Raw genomic sequence first — 19,899 nt, forward strand, 5'->3', positions numbered from 1 at the left:
ATGTCTAGTCATCCTTGTAGTTGTAGGTTGATGTTGTTCCATCCCGCTTTGACTAGATGCAATCCGAATGCAACATATACATGTTTTTGTGGTATGGCCTTTTTGCCCTTTTTGGATAGATTGGCCCATTTAGGTTCTAGGGTTTTTGTTTGTTCGGGTATGGGCTTTTGGTTGTTGTTTTGTAAGTGAGAATCTATGCTTGTGCAGAGCCCTTAATACACTAAGATCTAATTTGGAGGACCTATCACGGCACACGTTTTCTCTCCAAACTACTTGGGGAGGTGCGGAGGGGGGCAAAGCCCCCTTTATGGGGGTTCGGGGGGGTAGTAGTCCCCCTAGCCTGCAAGGCCGTTACACTAAACACCATGCCCGATTTGAAGGGTCGTTCATAGCCAAGTTTTGAACTACTTGCTCTAGATTTTAGCCCAGTGATAGATTTATAATGTGCTTTCGGCTCTATATGGTCTCTTGGTCTGTATTTTGTTGCTTTAGTTTGTTGGTCCGATTCCCAGAATTGGATTGGGCAGTCTTACTTTCAGATTCAGCCAATCCGATTGGATTGGGTCCGATTTTGAAAAGTGGTCCGATTGGTAGTTGGGTCCAAGCCCTATGATTGGTCCCCAACTATAGAGTGATCTGATCGTGTGTGCATCTGACTAGAAAAATGGGGTGTTCTACTAGATGGTTGGGACAGTTAGTCCGATTTTTGTGTGTTTGATTTTGGGGTGGTCTGATTTTGAAAATTTTAAGAGGGTATCTTTGATCGAGGATGAGGCTGCTGGTCTGATTATGTGGTCCCAGCGTCGCAATCAAAAGGGTTGAGTGTCTGATCGAGTGGGTTGTGTGTCCAGGTATGGGTTGTCTGATTTCCAAAATCAGACAAGGTGTCTGATCAAACCCGATGGGTTTGTCCGAGTGGTCCGACTCTGGGAGTTGAACATGTCCCTCGACCCGATTCTGGGAATCAAACATTGTGGGGGGCGTCTGATTCCGTCAGATGAAACACGTGTCGATTACTTCTTTGCCCAAAAAATCTAAGATAGACATTGCTAGTGGCTACCAGAACTTCCAAGAATTAAAGAGGGGTGTGGGCCAAGGGCATTCCATACCTAAATCTCTCTGAAAATCCCAATACGCTCCAATCGATAGCCCTGGACCTACAAGCTCTCCCTCTCTCAAAGCTCTCCTTAACCTTTCAAATGCAAAATAAGGTCTTTCTTGCCACTCTTGGCCTCTTATTGCCCTGCTTAGATCTGCACTCACCTTAGTCTAGTTCTTCTTACTATCATTTAACCCAAATTTTCATTTTTTTGCTCTTATTTTCCCTATTTCAGTCTATTATACAGCAGCAGAAACCCTATTGTATGCCCACACTATTTTGCTCCTAACCTACCTAAATGTAAATAGAAATCATAAAGAAAGCACCTACACTACTCTAACCTTCTTTTCCAAATCCAACGACCAAAAACCTACTTGCTAATGAGATTGAATACCTCTTCAAACTCCCTCGCTTCCTACCTATCTATCTCAAGCACCGGTTCTAGCAAAATCCTACTTCAATGCTCAATTCGAAATGCACAAGCACTCAAGGCAAGGCTTGAATCTGTTGTCCCAACAACAGAACCAAAATGTAGAGGCGATCAACTACTGAGACCCACGGCCTACTTCTCACTTCAAGCATTCCAAGCCGAGCACTAATGGCTACCTTTCACATAGCCAGTGCGCTATCCATCTCTAGGAGTGTAGTGAGCTTACCTCCACGCCCAATCGAGTTGCCTCCTCTCTCAATCACTACGGTAGCTCCATGATCCAAATGCAAGCTTCATCCTCAAGCTCCATCCGCTCCATCCGCTCCATCCTCAAGCTCCATCCGCTCCATCCTCAAGCTCCATCGCCGCAAGCAAGAGAAGAGAAGAGAAGAAGAGAGGAGAAGATGGAGAGCTTCTCCACCACGGTCTCTCACCCTCACACACTCACTCCCTCACACTCTCATACTCCCTCTCTCAAGCACAAGCTCAAGCAAGCAAGAAGAAGAAGAAGAAGAAGAGAGTTACTTTTGGCCACACACAAGAATGAGCTTCTCATTCACTTTTTAACTTTATATACAAAACCCTGAATCCCTTTTGGGCGGTCATCCCTTTTTTACATGTCCGAGCCTAGGCCCTTTTTCCCATTGTCCTCCTATCTTCCTAGCTTCCTTCCTAACGCCCATCTACCTTTACAATTTGCATGAGTGAGAGCCCCGCACTCTTAAAATCAATCATGGTGCACCTTGCACTCTTTTACAAAAGTATTAACTTGTGCTTTTTCTTGTGCGCCTTTCTCCTTGATTTAGGACTTTTTTGCACTTCTTGTGTTTCCAGGTTCTTCTTGGCGAGCCTTCATCCTCCTTTTTATTTTTGCCTTGGCCTTATCTTTTGCTTTAGATTTTTCAAATTTTCTACCTTGTTCTAACACTTCCAAACCTACTTGATGCCAATAATCTTCCTCTTTTGTGGCATCCACTAGCTCCCAAGTATCATTCTTCATTGTGTTATCATACTCAGCTTCTTGCATAGTTTCTCTCCATACTGAGAATAGACCTCATGAGAAGTTTTGCCCTTAAGATCCTTTGTGTAACTCTGATTAAGAATGTAGATTGTAGTATTAACAGCTTCTCCCAAAACTAGTTAGGCAATCCCTTGTCCTTAAGCATGCACCTTGCCATTTCCACAATAGTGCAATATTGGTATTCAACAATACCATTTAGCTAAGGTGTATGAGGCATCATCAATTGATGCTTAATTCCTTTGCTCTTGCAAAACTCTTCAAACTCCTTTGACTTAAACTCACCACTACTATCTATTCTAAACTTCTTCACACTTTGCCATGTTTCATTCTCAACAACTTGTAGCCATTCTTTAAACTTATCAAAATCTTGAGCCTTATCACAAAGGAAGTATGCTCACATCTTCCTATTGTAATCATTGATGATCAATGTAAAATAAGAAGATTCTCCCAAGTCTTGTATAGGCATTTTATTTCATAAGTCAGTATACATCAACTCTAAAGGAGACTTTGCTCTATTATTGCTTTCTTATGGAAATTCCTTTCTTTGTTGCTTGCCCATCATATAAGCTTCACATGGTTCCTTCATTTCAGCTATTGCAAGTAGATGAGCAACCATACCTTACTTATGCATCTTCTTTAAAAGTACAAAACTAATGTAACCAAAACTTGCATGCCAAAGTTTACTTGTACCCATACCAATGGTGGCTATGAGAGCACGTAGCTTATATAGGTTGTTCTTTCTTTCTCCTTTGCTAGACAACTTTTCCAACACCATCAGTAATTTCTGCACCTATCTTAGTGAACCTCACCTCATGGCCAAGATTAGTTATAAAAGCAAGTAATAGTAGATTTCTCTTAATCTCTAAAACATACAATACATTTGAAATATTTTTTAGTTCACCATTTGCAGCAACAAAGAAAATAGTGCCTGAGCCCTTAACAAGGCATTGTTCATAATTCCCAACCATCATAGTGATGGATTCTTGCAAAGACTTCATAGAGATTTATAAACCTTTCTTATTGGCCATGTGATAGGAGGCACCACTATCCAATACCCATGAGCCACTCGTAGATATTTCTTGTGACAAGAAATACACTTTCTCAATGGTTTTCATGAATAACTCCAAATTTTCCTTCTTGACATAATAATCTTTTCTTGACACAATAATCTACAATTGCATGTCATTTCTTCTTGTAGTAGAAGCACTATCTTTGAAACTTTTTCTTACCAATCTTCTTTTTCTTGTCACCATTGATAGAGAAACCACCTTTGCCTTTTGCATTGGCAAAGAATGTAGCATCTCCACTATTGCTACCTTCTCACACTTTAAGCCACAACTCCTGCTCCATTAGTAGCACATAAAATTCCTCAAATGTCAAAGCTTGGTGTCTCATCTAAGTATTTAGGGCACTTACTAATCTATCAAACTTTGGAGGATGAATTCAAAGATACCTCTGAGCGAGCTCCTTATTAGTTTTCTATATCCCAATGCTAGCCATATGGTCACACAAATTCTTTATCTAAGTGATGAATGCTTTAGCTGTCTCTCCTTTACCAAACTTCTCTACTACTAGTTGATTCTCCAAGTTTTGAATCCTTGTTTGATTTTATGTTTCGTACTAACAACTTAGTTTGTTTCAAGTCTTTGATGACTTGGTCGTATGTTGAGAACGTTGTAACAATAGCTTATAACTAAGGCACACAATACATATACATTGCATCTTTCAAAGCTCATAGAAGATATGTATTTGGAAAAATCATAACACTTGAATTCGATGGGTCAGAGTTAGGTTCTAGTTATAGGTCCCTATCATTGTCTACAAAAGCTTATAACAATCAAGGATAGTTGTAATTTTTGTTGAGATGGCAAGCTCAACACATGCGGACATTGATGATGGACCACCTGGCTAGATGGGTCCGCACGTCTACACTTAGCACGTTGGTGGTTATTATGATACTCACATGGCCATTGACTTATTATATTTAGTTTGTTACACCTACCTACAGCTGGCAAAGATATAGCGCCAATCGATTAGTGTAGTCAATTATGCACTGTCTGACTTAGTAGACCACTTTCCTTTATGTTGTATCTTATCTATACTTTGTGTACATTGTATAGTGTGTGGAAGAAGAAGAAGAAACCAGCAAGAAAACGTTTTGTCCTCCATCTATCTTCTTGTGTTCTTGAGTGAACTTCCTCTTGTGTATACAGAGTGTGTTTGGCACCGCAGCTCAAGCAAATCCCCTGGCCACGCGATTCTTGACATGGTATCAGAGCCGCACCACTAAGAGAAGCTGATTTCGAAGGCTGAAGTGAAGGAAAAGAAGCAAGGTTCGAGCAAGCAAGCCATGGGTAACAAGCTCTCCCATTCTTCCACTCTCTCTCTTGGATAGTGCCTGTAGAGGCACCAGAAGCAGGGTCGCACAAAAATCTCAGATTGCTGTGAGATTTGGTGTTCGAGCATATAAGTGTATATTCTATAGATGAGCCCTTCAGGGCCTTCTCGTAGTTATTTTGGACATTTGAGCCCATTTCAAACCCCGTTTTAGAGCCGCAAGGTTGCGAACAGCAGTTTCAGGGTACACTGTGATTTCAGCTGTATTGACCAAAAGTGGATGCACAGGTTACAGATTGCGAATCTGTAATTTTTGAGGTGTTTGCAAGAAGCAAACATAAGGTTATCTACAAACAGGTTGTAGATTACATGTACTATTGAGAAATTAGTGAAAAAGGTTGCTTGGCGTAGTGTTGTGCACGTGTTGTGAAAGATTGCAGAAGACTAGCTTGTTGTGATGTATCCTTGTTTGTGATAATGGCAGAGAACAATGGAAATCCCATTATTGAGAAGCTCGACAAGAACAATTACCCTTCATGGAAGTTCCGTGTGACGAACTTCCTCATTGGAAAGGGTCTTTATGAGTTTGTCTCAAGTAAAGAAAAGGAGTCAGAGCTGGGTATCCCTCCAATTGCAGATGAGTTAAAAGCATGGAAAGAGTGGAATGCGAAAGACAAAAAGGTGATGTACTGGCTATCTGCAGTAATTGATAATACTATGCTGGGATATATCTGGAATACAAAAACTTCACAAGCAGCTTGGACAATTTTTGAGAGCATGTTTTCAGTAAATATAAAGGCACAATTGTATAAAGTCTGTGAAGCATGCTAGTTTGGTAAGCAGGCAAGACAACCCTTCTCACATGACAGAGAAGTGAGTAGAAAAATACTTGATGTAGTGCATACTGATGTTTGGGGGCCTACACAGAATGTAACTGTTGGTGGCAGCAAATACTTTGTCACATTTATTGATGGCTGTTCAAGGAAGTTATTGGTATACTCTATGAAAGAAAAAAGTGATGTGTTTGAGCACTTCAAATTTTTTAAGGCAGCTATTGAAATAGAAATAGGCTTAAAAGTAAAGTGCTTGAAATCAGATGGAGGGGGAGAGTACCTCTCTAATGAGTTCAGTGGCTTCTTGATGACTCATGGGATAAAGAGGCAATTTACTTGCAGGTATACCCCACAGCAAAATGGAGTTGTAGAAAGAAAAAATAGGCATATTGTAGAAGTTGCACGAGCATTAATGGCTGACAAGAATATGCCCAAACATTTTTGGTCTGAGGCTGTCCATACTGCTGTCTACATCATGAACAGAACTCCCACACCTGTAGTTCATGGGATGACTCCTGAAGAATGCTTTACTGGCAAGAAGCCTGATGTATCGCACTTGAAAATATTTGGATGTGTTGCATACGTTCATGTGTCAGATGAGCTACGGAAGAAGCTTGATCCAAAGGTAGAAAAATGTGCTTTTATTGGATACTCTTTAGAGCAGAAACGGTATCATTGTTATAACCATGTCACAGGTGAGTTCAGAGTGAGCAGGGATGTTATCTTTGATGAGATGGAAAGTTGGTATACATCTGCTTTGGTGATGTTTTGGATTATGATAATGATCAGGACAGTTATGTGTAGAAAGATAAACAAGAATCACAAAGTCTTAGTGGACCAAAAACATCATCTGGTACTACACCTACAGTGAACCCTTGGTCTGGGAGACTAAGGAGTAGCCCGACATCTTCAGGTGGATCTATAAGTGCTGCAGGGAAGGACAAAGGAAAGAATAAAGTGCTAGATGGTAATGACGTATCTACCAATCATTTGGGATTTGACGGAGATTCCAGTGGTTCAGAGAGTTTGGATGATGAGCTTGGTATTCCTTCAGTCAGGACACCAGGTGTACAGAGAGCTCATAGTAATGTAAAGGCTCCATTGAGTGATCCGGTGGTACGCAGATCTAGCAGGGTCAAATACCCTGTTAAAAGATTTGGTTTTGAAGGTTATGCAGCTCACCATTGTGCTTATATGGTGAAACTAGTTGAGGATGTTGAGCCTACTTGTTTTGAGGATGCTGTTGGTCATGCTCATTGGGATGCAGTAATGGATGAGGAGATGGCTGCATTAGAACCCAATATGACTTGGAATTTGGTACCCTTACCTAAGGGTAAGAAAGCTATTGGCTATAAGTGGGTTTACAAAGTCAAGCATAATGCAGATGGTTTAGTTAGCAGGTATAAAGCTAGGCTAGTTGCAAAAGGCTATGCTCAAACATTTGGCATAGATTATGTGATGCCAGGAGGCATATTCCACGGTGGATTCCGTGAGGTTTTACGGTGGATTCCGTAAACTTAGATGACCGGGGCTCATACGCAAAGAGGATTCTTTGTGCGAGAAGTTGATGGGGACGCCTGTCCTTTTCGGGCGTTTCATTAATTTAGTGTGTACATGGGTGATTCCATAGCGGGTGATTCCGCAAAATGCATATTAAGTTAATAAACGTTTATGAGTTTAGAGTGCGCACTCGTAATAAATTAAGGTTAGGATTTATTTCTAACCAGTTGATTTATTTATGTAGCTGAAGACTGCTAGGTATTCACTTTTGTCGGTTTAATTGTGTTATTTTACTAACGATTGTGAATGCTTCAGTTGATGTGTAGAGATAGCAGGAGTGGCGGAGGAAAGCATTGGAGTCTAGCGGGTTTTCGACCTTTCGACTATATTTTGATAAGCACCACGCCTATATTTTGTTATGTCTATAGAGACATCGATTATTTATTATTATTTTGTATGCGCTTATGCGCCTGGATATGTTATTTCTATTTGGACATTGAGATTGGGCGTGCCAGACACTATGGGCACCGTCCATTAGCTTTATTTTCTTATTTTTGGTAGAAAGCAAACTCAAAAGCTAAAAGCTTGTCATATTTTTGTAATTGGGCTATTTTTTAGCATAAAGATTGGAAATATACATAAAATACATGCTTTGTGAAGCGCTCACACAAGGCATGGGGGAGATTGAACCCAATTTGTCTCTTGTCTCATGTCGTGCTTGCTTTTACATTGGTTTTTGTGCTAAAAAGTAGAGTACTTTGTTCTTGGGGACCTTCCGGGATTCACCACGTGAGCTATCTGCGTCCGATCTGCGCACCAGTGGTATCAGAGCGGAGCAGAGATCAAGGGCTTCCAATCGCTACCAATCTCGGGCGAAGGCGGAGCTCCAGGAACAAACGGCCTCTACAGTCAATCTCGTCGCGAACCGTCGATACAGGCAGACTTCTGGCGATCAAGAACCCCTATTTCCACTGTCAGATCACGAAGGACCAATCTCTGCAGGCGGAGGACCACTCCCTCAACTCCATGAACAAGTCGTGATAAAACAGTAAGAAGCCATATCTATTTCTTCAAAAAGCTTAGTTTAAAAGCTTAAAAGAAAGCTTAGGAAGCTTGGTAATCAAGAAGGAGACAAATCGACTTGCAAGAGGATCAGCCCGAAATTTTCGGCGGAAAAAAAACGGACCCCCCCCCCTCACGATCAGAAACGGCGGCCTCTTCCACCATTAAGCCCTCTTAAAACTCTCTTAATATTAAGTCAAAGCTTAAGACACACAATACTCTGCAAGTTCTACAGGGCAGAGAAGTCAAAATACTCCGGGTCTCGCACTACAGAAGTCAAGTTCAGTAAGTCACTTGGAATCAAGTCCTGCAAGTTCTGCAAGTCGGCTAAGTTCAGCAAGTCAACAACTCTGCAAGTCTGCTAAGTCTGCAACTCTGCAAGTCAAACTAAATCAGAACTGACTAGTGCTTAAAACTCATAGAAGACTTGTTCGTATGCAAAAACTCTGAACTGGAAAGTTGTTCGCAGCAAGCTGTTTTACCTATCTGCAAATTCGTTGAAGTACTTTCAGCAAACGGAGACAGAAATATTTCAGAATTTTTGAAAATTGAAGAAGAAAATACCCAAAAATACACAGCCTTGTAACCCCAAATTTGAGCTACGCTCATCCCGCTAACTGATTTTGAGTGAGAAAGGTTTGTTGAGTTTTACAGGATGACTACCCCACATATGGATGATCCTATGGCTGAAGACGATCTACCCGAGCCTACCATGGAACAAAAGCTGGATCTTATCATGCTGCAATTGGAAGAAGAGCGAAGAGCTAGGCAAGCTTTGCAAGCGCAATTGACAAAGCTACAAGGAGCGTCCACTGATAAAGAAGAACCTCAAGCTGAAGATCTGATTCGCCGTACCATCGACGCCACTCTTGAAGCACAAACCATTCGCAAGGAATCCAAGATAAGTAAACGAAGTTTCAAGTTTCGTACTTTCAATGGCATAAGAGAAGGAAAGACTGTTTTATCATTCATTAGCCAGTTTGATGACTATTTCCATGAGGAAACTTATCCTGAGAAAGATAAAATCAAGTGTGTTACTAATCATCTGATAGATAGAGCATCACTTTGGTGGACTGTCGTCCGCAAGAGTATAGAATGTCCTGCTACATGGGAAGATTTCAAGAAGAAGCTCATGCAAAATTTCCTTCCACCGCAATTTCATGAGAAGGCTATCAAGCAATGGGATTTACTTCAACAGCGCGATCGTGAGCCTATTCCACAGTATACAGAGCGTTTTTGGAATGCACTCCTACAGCTACGCATGCTTGAAGACGTACCAGAGACGACACATAAGTGGAAGTACATGTCTGGACTTCTTGGGCACTACTACGCTGAAGTGAATATATTCAAGCCTGCTACCCTTGAAGATGCCATCTCCTTAGCTCACGACACTGAAGATAAGTTACGCGGAAGAGATCGACGACCACAGCCATTCCAAGCAAACGGTAATTATGGATCTAAACAATTCAATTCCAATTTCAGAAGGTTTAATCCAGGTCGTTTCTCATCACCATCTTTCCGCAAGAATTGGCCTAAACCACCTGCATTACCATCCACTGTCAATCCAAATCCTAAGCCTATTCCACAAGCAAATCCAAATATACCCAGACTCCCAGCAATTGCAAATAATGTAACCAAAGCCAAGCCCATCGTATGCTACAAGTGTCACCAGCCAGGCCATCTCGCAGCAAATTGTCATTCAAAGAAGCCATCAGCACATATCAACTACCTTGGAGCCATGGACGAAGAAGAGCATGAGGATATACCAAATTTCACTGAAGATGAAGATGATCCTACTACTACTTCCGACACTTTACCAGGTATGCCTACTTCACATTCATTGTTGACTATGAAATGTATGGTACATGGAAAAGAAAGAATTATATTACATGATGACGGTAGTACCCATGACTTTATTTCAGCAAAATTGGTAAAAGAATTGAAATTGCATACAGTACCTACGCACTATCGCATAAAAGCTGCATTTTTAGGCACTAGGTACAATGGCACACAAGAAGTTCAAGATTTAGAAATTCAAATTGGTCCATATATTGAAAGAAGAAATTTCTTAGTTGTCCCATTACAGTCAAGCGACATTATTCTAGGAATGCCATGGAGACATCAACATAATCCCAATATAGATTATTCCACACACACAATGAATATTAATTTTCAAGGAAAATCTATTACATTATTTGGTATGCATGCATCTCATATTTTTCCACTGCTTTCGCATACTCAAGCAAAACGTGCACTACGCAAGAACATTAAATCATATCTCATTTGGGTGAATGAATTGCACGCAAAAGAAACTCATATGCACCCTAGGCATAAGGAATTTCTTGCATATTTTAAGGATTGTTTTGCAGAAGACCTACCACCAGGTTTACCTCCATCACGTCCAGAAGACCATAAGATTGACCTAATACGTGGCACACAACCACCTTGCAAAGCCCCATATAGGCACAATCAAATAGAGCAAAAAGAAATCCAGAGTCAAGTAGAAGAATTACTAAATAGAGGTTTAATTCGACCTAGCAGTTCCCCATTCGGTGCACCTGTGCTCTTAGTCAAGAAAAAGAATAATACTTATCGGATGTGTATTGACTACCGAGCATTAAACAAGATTACTGTAAAGAATAGGTATCCTATACCTAGAGTTGATGACCTTATGGACAAACTGCAAGGATCTTCTATATTTAGTAAAATTGACCTTAAGTCTGGATATCATCAGGTGAGGTTAGATAGATCCGACATATTTAAGACTGCATTCAGGACACAGTTTGGCCATTACGAATTTTTAGTTATGCCATTTGGATTAACTAATGCACCTGCCACTTTCAGTAGAATGATGAACCGTATTTTTCTAAAATATCAATATTGTGTGATTGTTTTCTTTGATGATATTTTAGTGTTCAGTCAAAGTGAAAAAAAGAGCATTATGAGCATTTATCATTAGTTTTTCAATTACTGAAAGAAAATCAATTGTTTGCAAATCCTGACAAGAGTGAATTCTTTAAGACAGAAATAGAATATCTAGGTCATATTGTATCAAAAGAAGGAATAAAAGTTGATCCTAAGAAAATTGATGCAATATTGCATTGGCCTATTCCTAAAAATGTACATGAATTACGCTCATTCCTTGGTCTTGCTAGTTTCTATAGGAAGTTTGTACGTAATTTCTCATTACTTGCTTTACCATTGACCAAACTTCTTAAGAAAGGCATTGTTTATCAATGGACTGAAAACCAGCAGAAATCCTTTGATTTACTTAAACGTGCATTGACCAATGCCCCTGTTCTACAATTCCCTGACTTTAACAGACCATTCTTTCTAGTTGTGACCGATGCTAGCGGATCAGGAATAGGAGCCGTGCTAATGCAAGACAACCATCCAATAGCATATTCTAGTTCTAAGCTGAAACCCTCTGAGCTCAAATATTCCACTTATGACAAGGAACTCTTAGCAGTTGTCCAAGCATTAAAACAATGGAAGCATTATTTAATGGGTTCAGAATTCATGATAAAGACCGACCAGCAAAGCATTAGACATCTACTTAGCCAACCCCAAATTTCTGACCGCCATATCAAATGGGCTTCATTCATTCAAAGTTTCCATCCTATCATCCAATACCAACCTGGAAAAGAAAATGTAGTTGCTGATGCATTGAGTAGAAGACCTGCAATTCATAACATTTCTATCATATCTTTTGATTCTTTGATTGCTATGAAAGACACATATCACCAAGATATTACTTTTCATTCTGATTAGCAAAAATTAGTTCAAAATAATTTCATTCCTGTTGATTCATTGTCATATAATGATGGATTCATGTTCTTTGAAAAGAGACTGTGTGTTACTATTCCATTTCGATCTTTTGTTTTGAATGAAATTCATTGTCCCCCATATCAAGGCCATAGAGGTATCATTTCTACATTACGCATGTTAACTGAAGATTTTTATTGGCCGCATATGGATGCAGATGTATCTAATTTTGTTTCTGAATGTCTGATTTGTCAAAGAATAAAAAGACATCATGGTAAACAGTATGGACTATTAATGCCTTTATCTATTCCATCTAAACCTTGGGAACATATATCTATGGATTTCATTACTGGCTTACCAAATACTAAATCTAACCATGACATGATTTGGACCATTGTAGATAGATTTAGTAAGCAAGCATATTTCATTGCATGTAAGAAAATTTTAACAGCATCACAAGCAGCACAGTTATTTTTGAAAACTGTTTTTACTAACCATGGATTGCCGAGAGTGATTATTTCAAATAGAGATTCTAGATATTGTAATAATTTTTGGATTACACTGTTTGCAAATCTAGGCACAAAGATTGATTTCTCATCTGCATTTCATCCAGAAACAAATGCACAAACTGAAGCCACAAATAGCACCATTCTAGATCTTTTACGTGCATACATTATCTCTAAACCTCAGACATGGGATACTCATTTACATTTATTACAGTTTGCATATAACAATACACCGCACACATCTACAAAGAAAGCACCTTTTGAAGTTATTTATGGATATAGATTATCTACACCTGTTGCATCTTTGTCTAATAGAATACAAAGTGCCGATGATATTGCTGTTATGCATAACACTATTTTTGATGAGGTCAAGGATATGATTGCTAAAGCCCAACAATCATATACCAAACAAGGCAACAAGAAAAGACAAGCCATGAATTTCAAAGTTGATGATTATGTCTGGCTTAGAATAGAAAAGCGTAGACTGCAAAGTGTAGATAGACATCCAGTTGTTAAATTAGCCCCTAGATTCTACGGACCATTTAGAATTATTCACAAGATTAATGACAATGCATTCAAGTTAGAACTGCCATCCCATTGGAAAATTCATAATACATTTCATATTAGTTTATTGAGACCATTTAGAGGACAATTACCTATCCACCCTGTCTATGAAAATCCACCTTTACTAGAAGAAGAGACTGAAATACTTGAACCAGAAGCCATCATAGACACTGATTATATGACCACTAGAACTGGCCGAAGGTATTCTAGATATCTAGTGAAATTTAAGAACCATCCTGTAGAGGAAGCACAATGGATGCACGCTAGAGACCTAAATGCTTTCCCCACTCTGTTAGCTCCACATTGAGCTAATAGCAATTGAGGTCAATTGCTATCCCACCCCGGGGGTATGATGCCAGGAGGCATATTCCACGGTGGATTCCGTGAGGTTTTACGGTGGATTCCGTAAACTTAGATGACCGGGGCTCATACGCAAAGAGGATTCTTTGTGCGAGAAGTTGATGGGGACGCCTGTCCTTTTCGGGCGTTTCATTAATTTAGTGTGTACATGGGTGATTCCATAGCGGGTGATTCCGCAAAATGCATATTAAATTAATAAACGTTTATGAGTTTAGAGTGCGCACTCGTAATAAATTAAGGTTAGGATTTATTTCTAACCAGTTGATTTATTTATGTAGCTGAAGACTGCTAGGTATTCACTTTTGTCGGTTTAATTGTGTTATTTTACTAACGATTGTGAATGCTTCAGTTGATGTGTAGAGATAGCAGCAGTGGCGGAGGAAAGCATTGGAGTCTAGCGGGTTTTCGACCTTTCGACTATATTTTGATAGGCGCCACGCCTATATTTTGTTATGTCTATAGAGACATCGATTATTTATTATTATTTTGTATGCGCTTATGCGCCTGGATATGTTATTTCTATTTGGACATTGAGATTGGGCGTGCCAGACACTATGGGCACCGTCCATTAGCTTTATTTTCTTATTTTTGGTAGAAAGCAAACTCAAAAGCTAAAAGCTTGTCATATTTTTGTAATTGGGCTATTTTTGAGCATAAAGATCGGAAATATACATTAAATACATGCTTTGTGAAGCGCTCACACAAGGCATGGGGGAGATTGAACCCAATTTGTCTCTTGTCTCTTGTCTCATGTCGTGCTTGCTTTTACATTGGTTTTTGTGCTAAAAAGTAGAGTACTTTGTTCTTGGGGACCTTCCGGGATTCACCACGTGAGCTATCTGCGTCCGATCTGCGCACCATTATGAAGAGACATTCAGTCCAGTTACTAAAATGGCAACTATTAGGTGTGTGATTGCCTTGGCAGCAGCCAAAGGTTAGAGTTTGCAACAAATGGATGTTAAGAATACCTTCTTGCATGGTGAATTACAAGAAGAAGTGTATATGGAGCAGCCAGCAGGTTATGAGGATTTAGAGCATCCCACATATGTGTGCAGGTTAAAGAGGGCGCTCTATGGGCTGAAGCAAGCACCTAGAGTATGGACTGACAAGATTGGAGAGTATCTTGTCAATATTGAATTTTGTATTTCTGATGCCGATCACTCACGTTATGTGAGAAAGGGAGATGTAGGGTTGGTTATCATAGTCATCTATGTGGATGACTTGATTATTACAGGTGACAGTGACAATGGGATTGCTGAAGTTAAGGACTTCTTGAAGAAGAAGTTTGAGATGAAAGATTTGGGTGAGCTAAGATACTTTCTTGGTATTGAGGTGATCAGATGTGATGATGGTATATGGCTATCCCAAAGGCAGTATGGCTTGGACATGTTATCCAAGTATGGTATGACAGCATATAAGCCTCTTTCAGTACCATTGGAGCAAAATGTGAAGCTGAGTGCTGATGTTGGAGATGAGATAGAAGACCCTACTATGTTCAAGAGGATAGTAGGGAGTTTGATTTACATGACTATCACAAGGCCACACTTGAGCTATGTTGTTGGCCTTGTCAGTCAGTTTATGCAGATGTCTAGAAAGCCTCATTCGGATGCAATTAAATGTATATTGAGGTATGTGAAGTCCACTTTACATTATGGACTTTTTTATGAGGCAGGTAAGGATGTACAAGTCTTTGGATACACAGATGTAGATTGGGTTGGTAGCATATCCGACAGAAGATCTACAAGTGGATTCATGTTTCCCCTTCGTAGTGCAACAGTTACATGGAGAAGCCAAAAGCAACCTACAGTTGCTTTATTGAGTACAGAGGCTGAGTATAGAAGTGTTGTTATGGCAGCATGTGAGGTGGTATGGCTGCAAAAGTTATTAGGTGATTTGGACGTGCAAGGAGATGGTCCAGTTGTCATTCATTGTGACAACATGAACAGCATACAGCTAGCTAGGAATCCAGTGTTCCATGCTAGGACAAAACACATTGAGGTGCACTACCACTTTGTGAGAGAGAAGGTACTTGCAAGAGAAATTGACTTGATATATGTCAACACACAGGATCAGATAGCTGACATTTTCACAAAAGCATTGCGTGCAAAGAAGCTTCAAAAGTTTCGAAGCTTACTTGGAGTTGCAGAGATAGAGTTGAGCTTGAGGGGGAGTGTTGAGATGGCAAGCTCAACACGTGCGGACATTGATGATGGACCGTCTGGCTAGATGGATCTGCACGTCTACACTTAGCACGTTGGTGGTCATTATGATACTCACATGGCCACTGACTTATTACTTATTATATTTAGTTTGTTACACCTACCTATAGCTGGCAAAGACATAGCACCAGTCGATTAGTGTAGTCGGTTATGCACTATTTGACTTAGTAGGCCACTTTCCTTGATGTTGTATCTTATCTATACTTTATGTACATTGTATAGTGTGTGGAAGAAGAAGAAGAAACCAGCAAGAAAAGGTTTTGGCTTCCATCTCTCTTCTTGTGTTCTTGAGTGAGCTTCCTCTTGTGTATATAGAGTGTGTTTGGCGCCACAGCTCAAGCAAATCCCCCCACCATGCGATTCTTGACAATTTTAAGCTTCCATAAAGTGTAGTTTGTATCATTTAACTTGCCTTTGCTGAAGGTTTGTGGATGAGTCCTCACTATTTGGAATATCAATACAATAGTAGCACTAGCACTACTTGATGCAGCAACATCACTATTTAATGCAACAGATGACATTTCTCCTCTTTATTGTTGAATCCCTTGCCTCTCATATACTCTTCACTCCTTAGAGTCCCCTAGGATCTAATACCATAAGCATTACATGGCACAGTAGTGAAAGTAGTAGAGAACACACAGCAAATATGAGAAGGATAAAAACTGCTTTTAATTTTAAATGAACAAATACAATGATAGATCTATTCACCCATGTGCTTCCACTATGAAGGTTAGATGGCAATCCAGATAGATGATAGAGGAAGAGCTTAAGGATAGTAGAGGAACTCTGATTAGGTGAAAGATAGGTGATAATGGCTCTGGAGGGGTCTTCCTTTTATAGCATGAGAAAGTAGTCTACTTAACCTATTCAACCATATTATGGACCTTCCTTAGTCGGCCATGGGATATCCCAAGGAGTATTCCCTTTAGACCCCCCTAGCCAGGGGATGTGGAGGCGGCCACTCAGACCCCAAAATAGGTGTCTATGATAACTTCCACATCCTACAACTCGATGCATTATGCCTTGAGTTACTACTAGCATAACTACACTATCTACCCCAAAGGCTACATCCACAAAGGTTACCTTCTGTTCATCCGGTCACTTAGGCCTCATCTGGCATACAAGTTAGGATTGATCGTGCTCATTAACCATGCATGAGCATGGCTTGTCCTCGTAATAGGGGTCTTATAACCTAGAGCACCATGGATCATTGGTGGCACATTTCAAGGTTAGGGCATTGAGCATATCTAACAGCAAGGAGGCTTTTCATCCTTTGCTTCAACTTAGATTCTATTATGAGAGCACTAGACTGTGCTAAGGGACTAGACTAGATGCAAGATTTGTTACAAGAATTTTGATTACAAGATAATCCCATGTAGGGGCACAAGGTACAATGATAACTTAACAAGATACAAAAAATCCTACAACCTGGGACTATAGATATAGACAATAGGGGTCAATAGGATATGATGGATCCCACAATCGAGGACCGTAGGTATGGATACACGATATCAAAATTACAAGATCTCCCTCAATAGGGATGTGCAAGATACAAGATAGTACTATACAAAATCTTATACTACTAGATTACAAGGTGATAAGACAACATGAGTATAATGGAAGACAAGACAAGACTAGATACCATGACTAAACAAGAACTAGAACTGGAACTCGAAGTTACTTGGAGGTCTCAACTGCATGAGCTCCCAAGACTCGCATTGGCAAGACTAAGGAGACCTATGGTGAGCCTCTCCTTTTATAGGTGTTAGAGGGCTAGCTAAAGATCTTCTAAAATATTCCATAATGACATCATCAATTATACAAGAGATAATATGGTATATCTTCTAGAAGGTTCTATGATGACATGGCAAGGGTGTTATAGAGTTGGCTAAAGATCTTCTAAAATGTTCCATAATGACATCATCAATTATGCAAGTGATGATGTGACATATCTTCTAGAATTTTCAATGATGACATGGCAAGGGGTGGGTTCACATGGTTGGCTTGATGATATCTTGTTAAGGGTGCATTTGCATGGGGTGTGGATTCATATGGCATGAGCAAGAATTAATCCATACACTTGATCATGGCATGTCAGTAACATCACCCCCTCCTCTAGTGATGAGTTTCACAAGGAGCAACATGGTGGTTTGTTCAAAGTTTCATTGGATTCCTCTAGTGAAATTCCTTAACTTTGAGAGGTGCTCTTTGGAGATATTCTATAGGTTCCAAAGTGTGATCATTGATGTCGTATCCTTTCTAGTAAACAAGGTATTCCAATCGACCTCGGGAGATGCTTGACCTCAAATTCTTCATGATATTCAATCTTGACATGTGATGGGGGATTAGATCTCTCCCCCTTTAGTGGTGAGTTATGGTAGGGCTCAAGCAAGGAAACATGGAAGACTAGGTGGATCTTCATAGTGCTAGGGAGTTGGAATCAGTAAGCAACTAGGTTGATCTTGGCTACGATAGTGAAGGGCCCAAATATCTGGAGGTGTAGCTTGGTGGAGGGCCTTGTTGTCTGGAGATTATGCCTATGTAACCATACTTCATCACTAACTTTGTATGCTGGATGTTGGAGAGGATGCTGGTCCGCATAATGCTTGTATTGATTATGAGCCTTTTGGATCTATTACTTGAGTTCTTAGTGTATATCTACTAGGTGTTGAGCTTTATCTTGGGCGGTAGGGTTCTTTACTTGATTCGAGAGATGTACATACATCCTTGGATGTTGGCCATAGTTTGCAAAGAAAGGAATCTACTTGGTAGATGCATGGATCCTATTATTATAAGCAAACTCTATAAAGGTCAAGAGCTCAAATCGATCATTCTGATGGTAGTTGATGGTGTAGCGGAGATATTGTTCCAAGACTTGATTTACCTATTCTGTTTGACCATCTGTCATATGGATGCTTGGATGTGGATAACTTAACTTGGACTCCAAGGAAATTGCAAAGGCTCTTCCAAACACTAGATATGAATTGGGGACCCTGATCCTTGTTGATGAAGTCGTCTGGGAGTCCATGTAATCAGAAAATGTATATGTGGTCTTGGTTGCTATAAGATCCGAGATACACGCTCAAGTTTCTTATATACTTAAAATATATATGGTGAATATTATGCTGGCATAGAGAGAGAATGGATGAGAGAAAAGAGAGATATAAAGAGAGAGAGAGAGAGAGAGAGAGAGAGAGAGAGAGAGATATATATATATATATATATATATATATATATATATATATATATATATATATATATAGAGAGAGAGAGAGAGAGAGAGAGAGAGAGAGAGATTGACAACACACTAGGGTCTGGAAGATGGGCCAGTCCACCCCCTTGTGGAGTTATATTATTGACAAGGAACAAGCTCCTCCGTTACACATAAACCAGTTCTTACTTGCAAATCTTGGAAATAAGATCACGGTTCCTTGCACGGTATACAATTGGCTAACACTTGCACAACTTGGAAGTTGGCACCTTTTGATCCTTCTTGAGTCTCCTTCTCTCCTACACAATATGTGTAGGGCTCTCCTCTTGGAGCTTGATTTTAGCAGAGCTTCTGCAACACTTGCACCTTCTCTTGTCCTCTTGGAAGTTGATTTCAGTAGAGCTTCCGCAGTACTTGCACCTTCTCTTCTCCTCTTGGATGCATGCAAAGTGATGCTTCCTTCACCTCTCCCCTCCTCTTTTATAGGCTTTCAAGAGCTTCTCTTCTTGGAGAGACTTGAGTGCCAAGATTGGAAAGGTTGATCTTCATACAAGATGTGGTTGTTCCAAGACCTACTCTACACACCAATTTCGAGATATCTCTGTGTGCGTTACTTGGATGAAAAAACGTCCAACACAAAATTTGTAAATCTCATTGTTTCTAATAATTGTATCGGGCCATTTTTAGAGATCATCTTTCTATCGTGATATGTTTTAAAAATGGATTCACCATGTCTATTTTAAGAAACATAGCTTTTTTTAAACTGCACTCTTAACTTGTGGTCATGCAACCACCTTGAGCCATAGATAAAGAGAGTTCATTAGATTGCCTTAGGCCTCAACCTTAAGATGGAATTCCACACAAAAGCTTGTGTCATTTTAGACCTTAGAAAGAGAAAATCACCTCTCCTTACTTCCAAAGGATCATGTCTCTTGTCTTTCTTAATGAGAGAATTACCTCTCTCGTCTTTCTTAATGAAAGACCTTAAAATC

This window comes from Lygodium microphyllum, chromosome 12, assembly GCF_053477565.2.
Source record: "Lygodium microphyllum isolate KBCC chromosome 12, Lygodium_microphyllum_v1.1.10, whole genome shotgun sequence".
NCBI classification, from domain to species: Eukaryota; Viridiplantae; Streptophyta; class Polypodiopsida; order Schizaeales; family Lygodiaceae; genus Lygodium; species Lygodium microphyllum.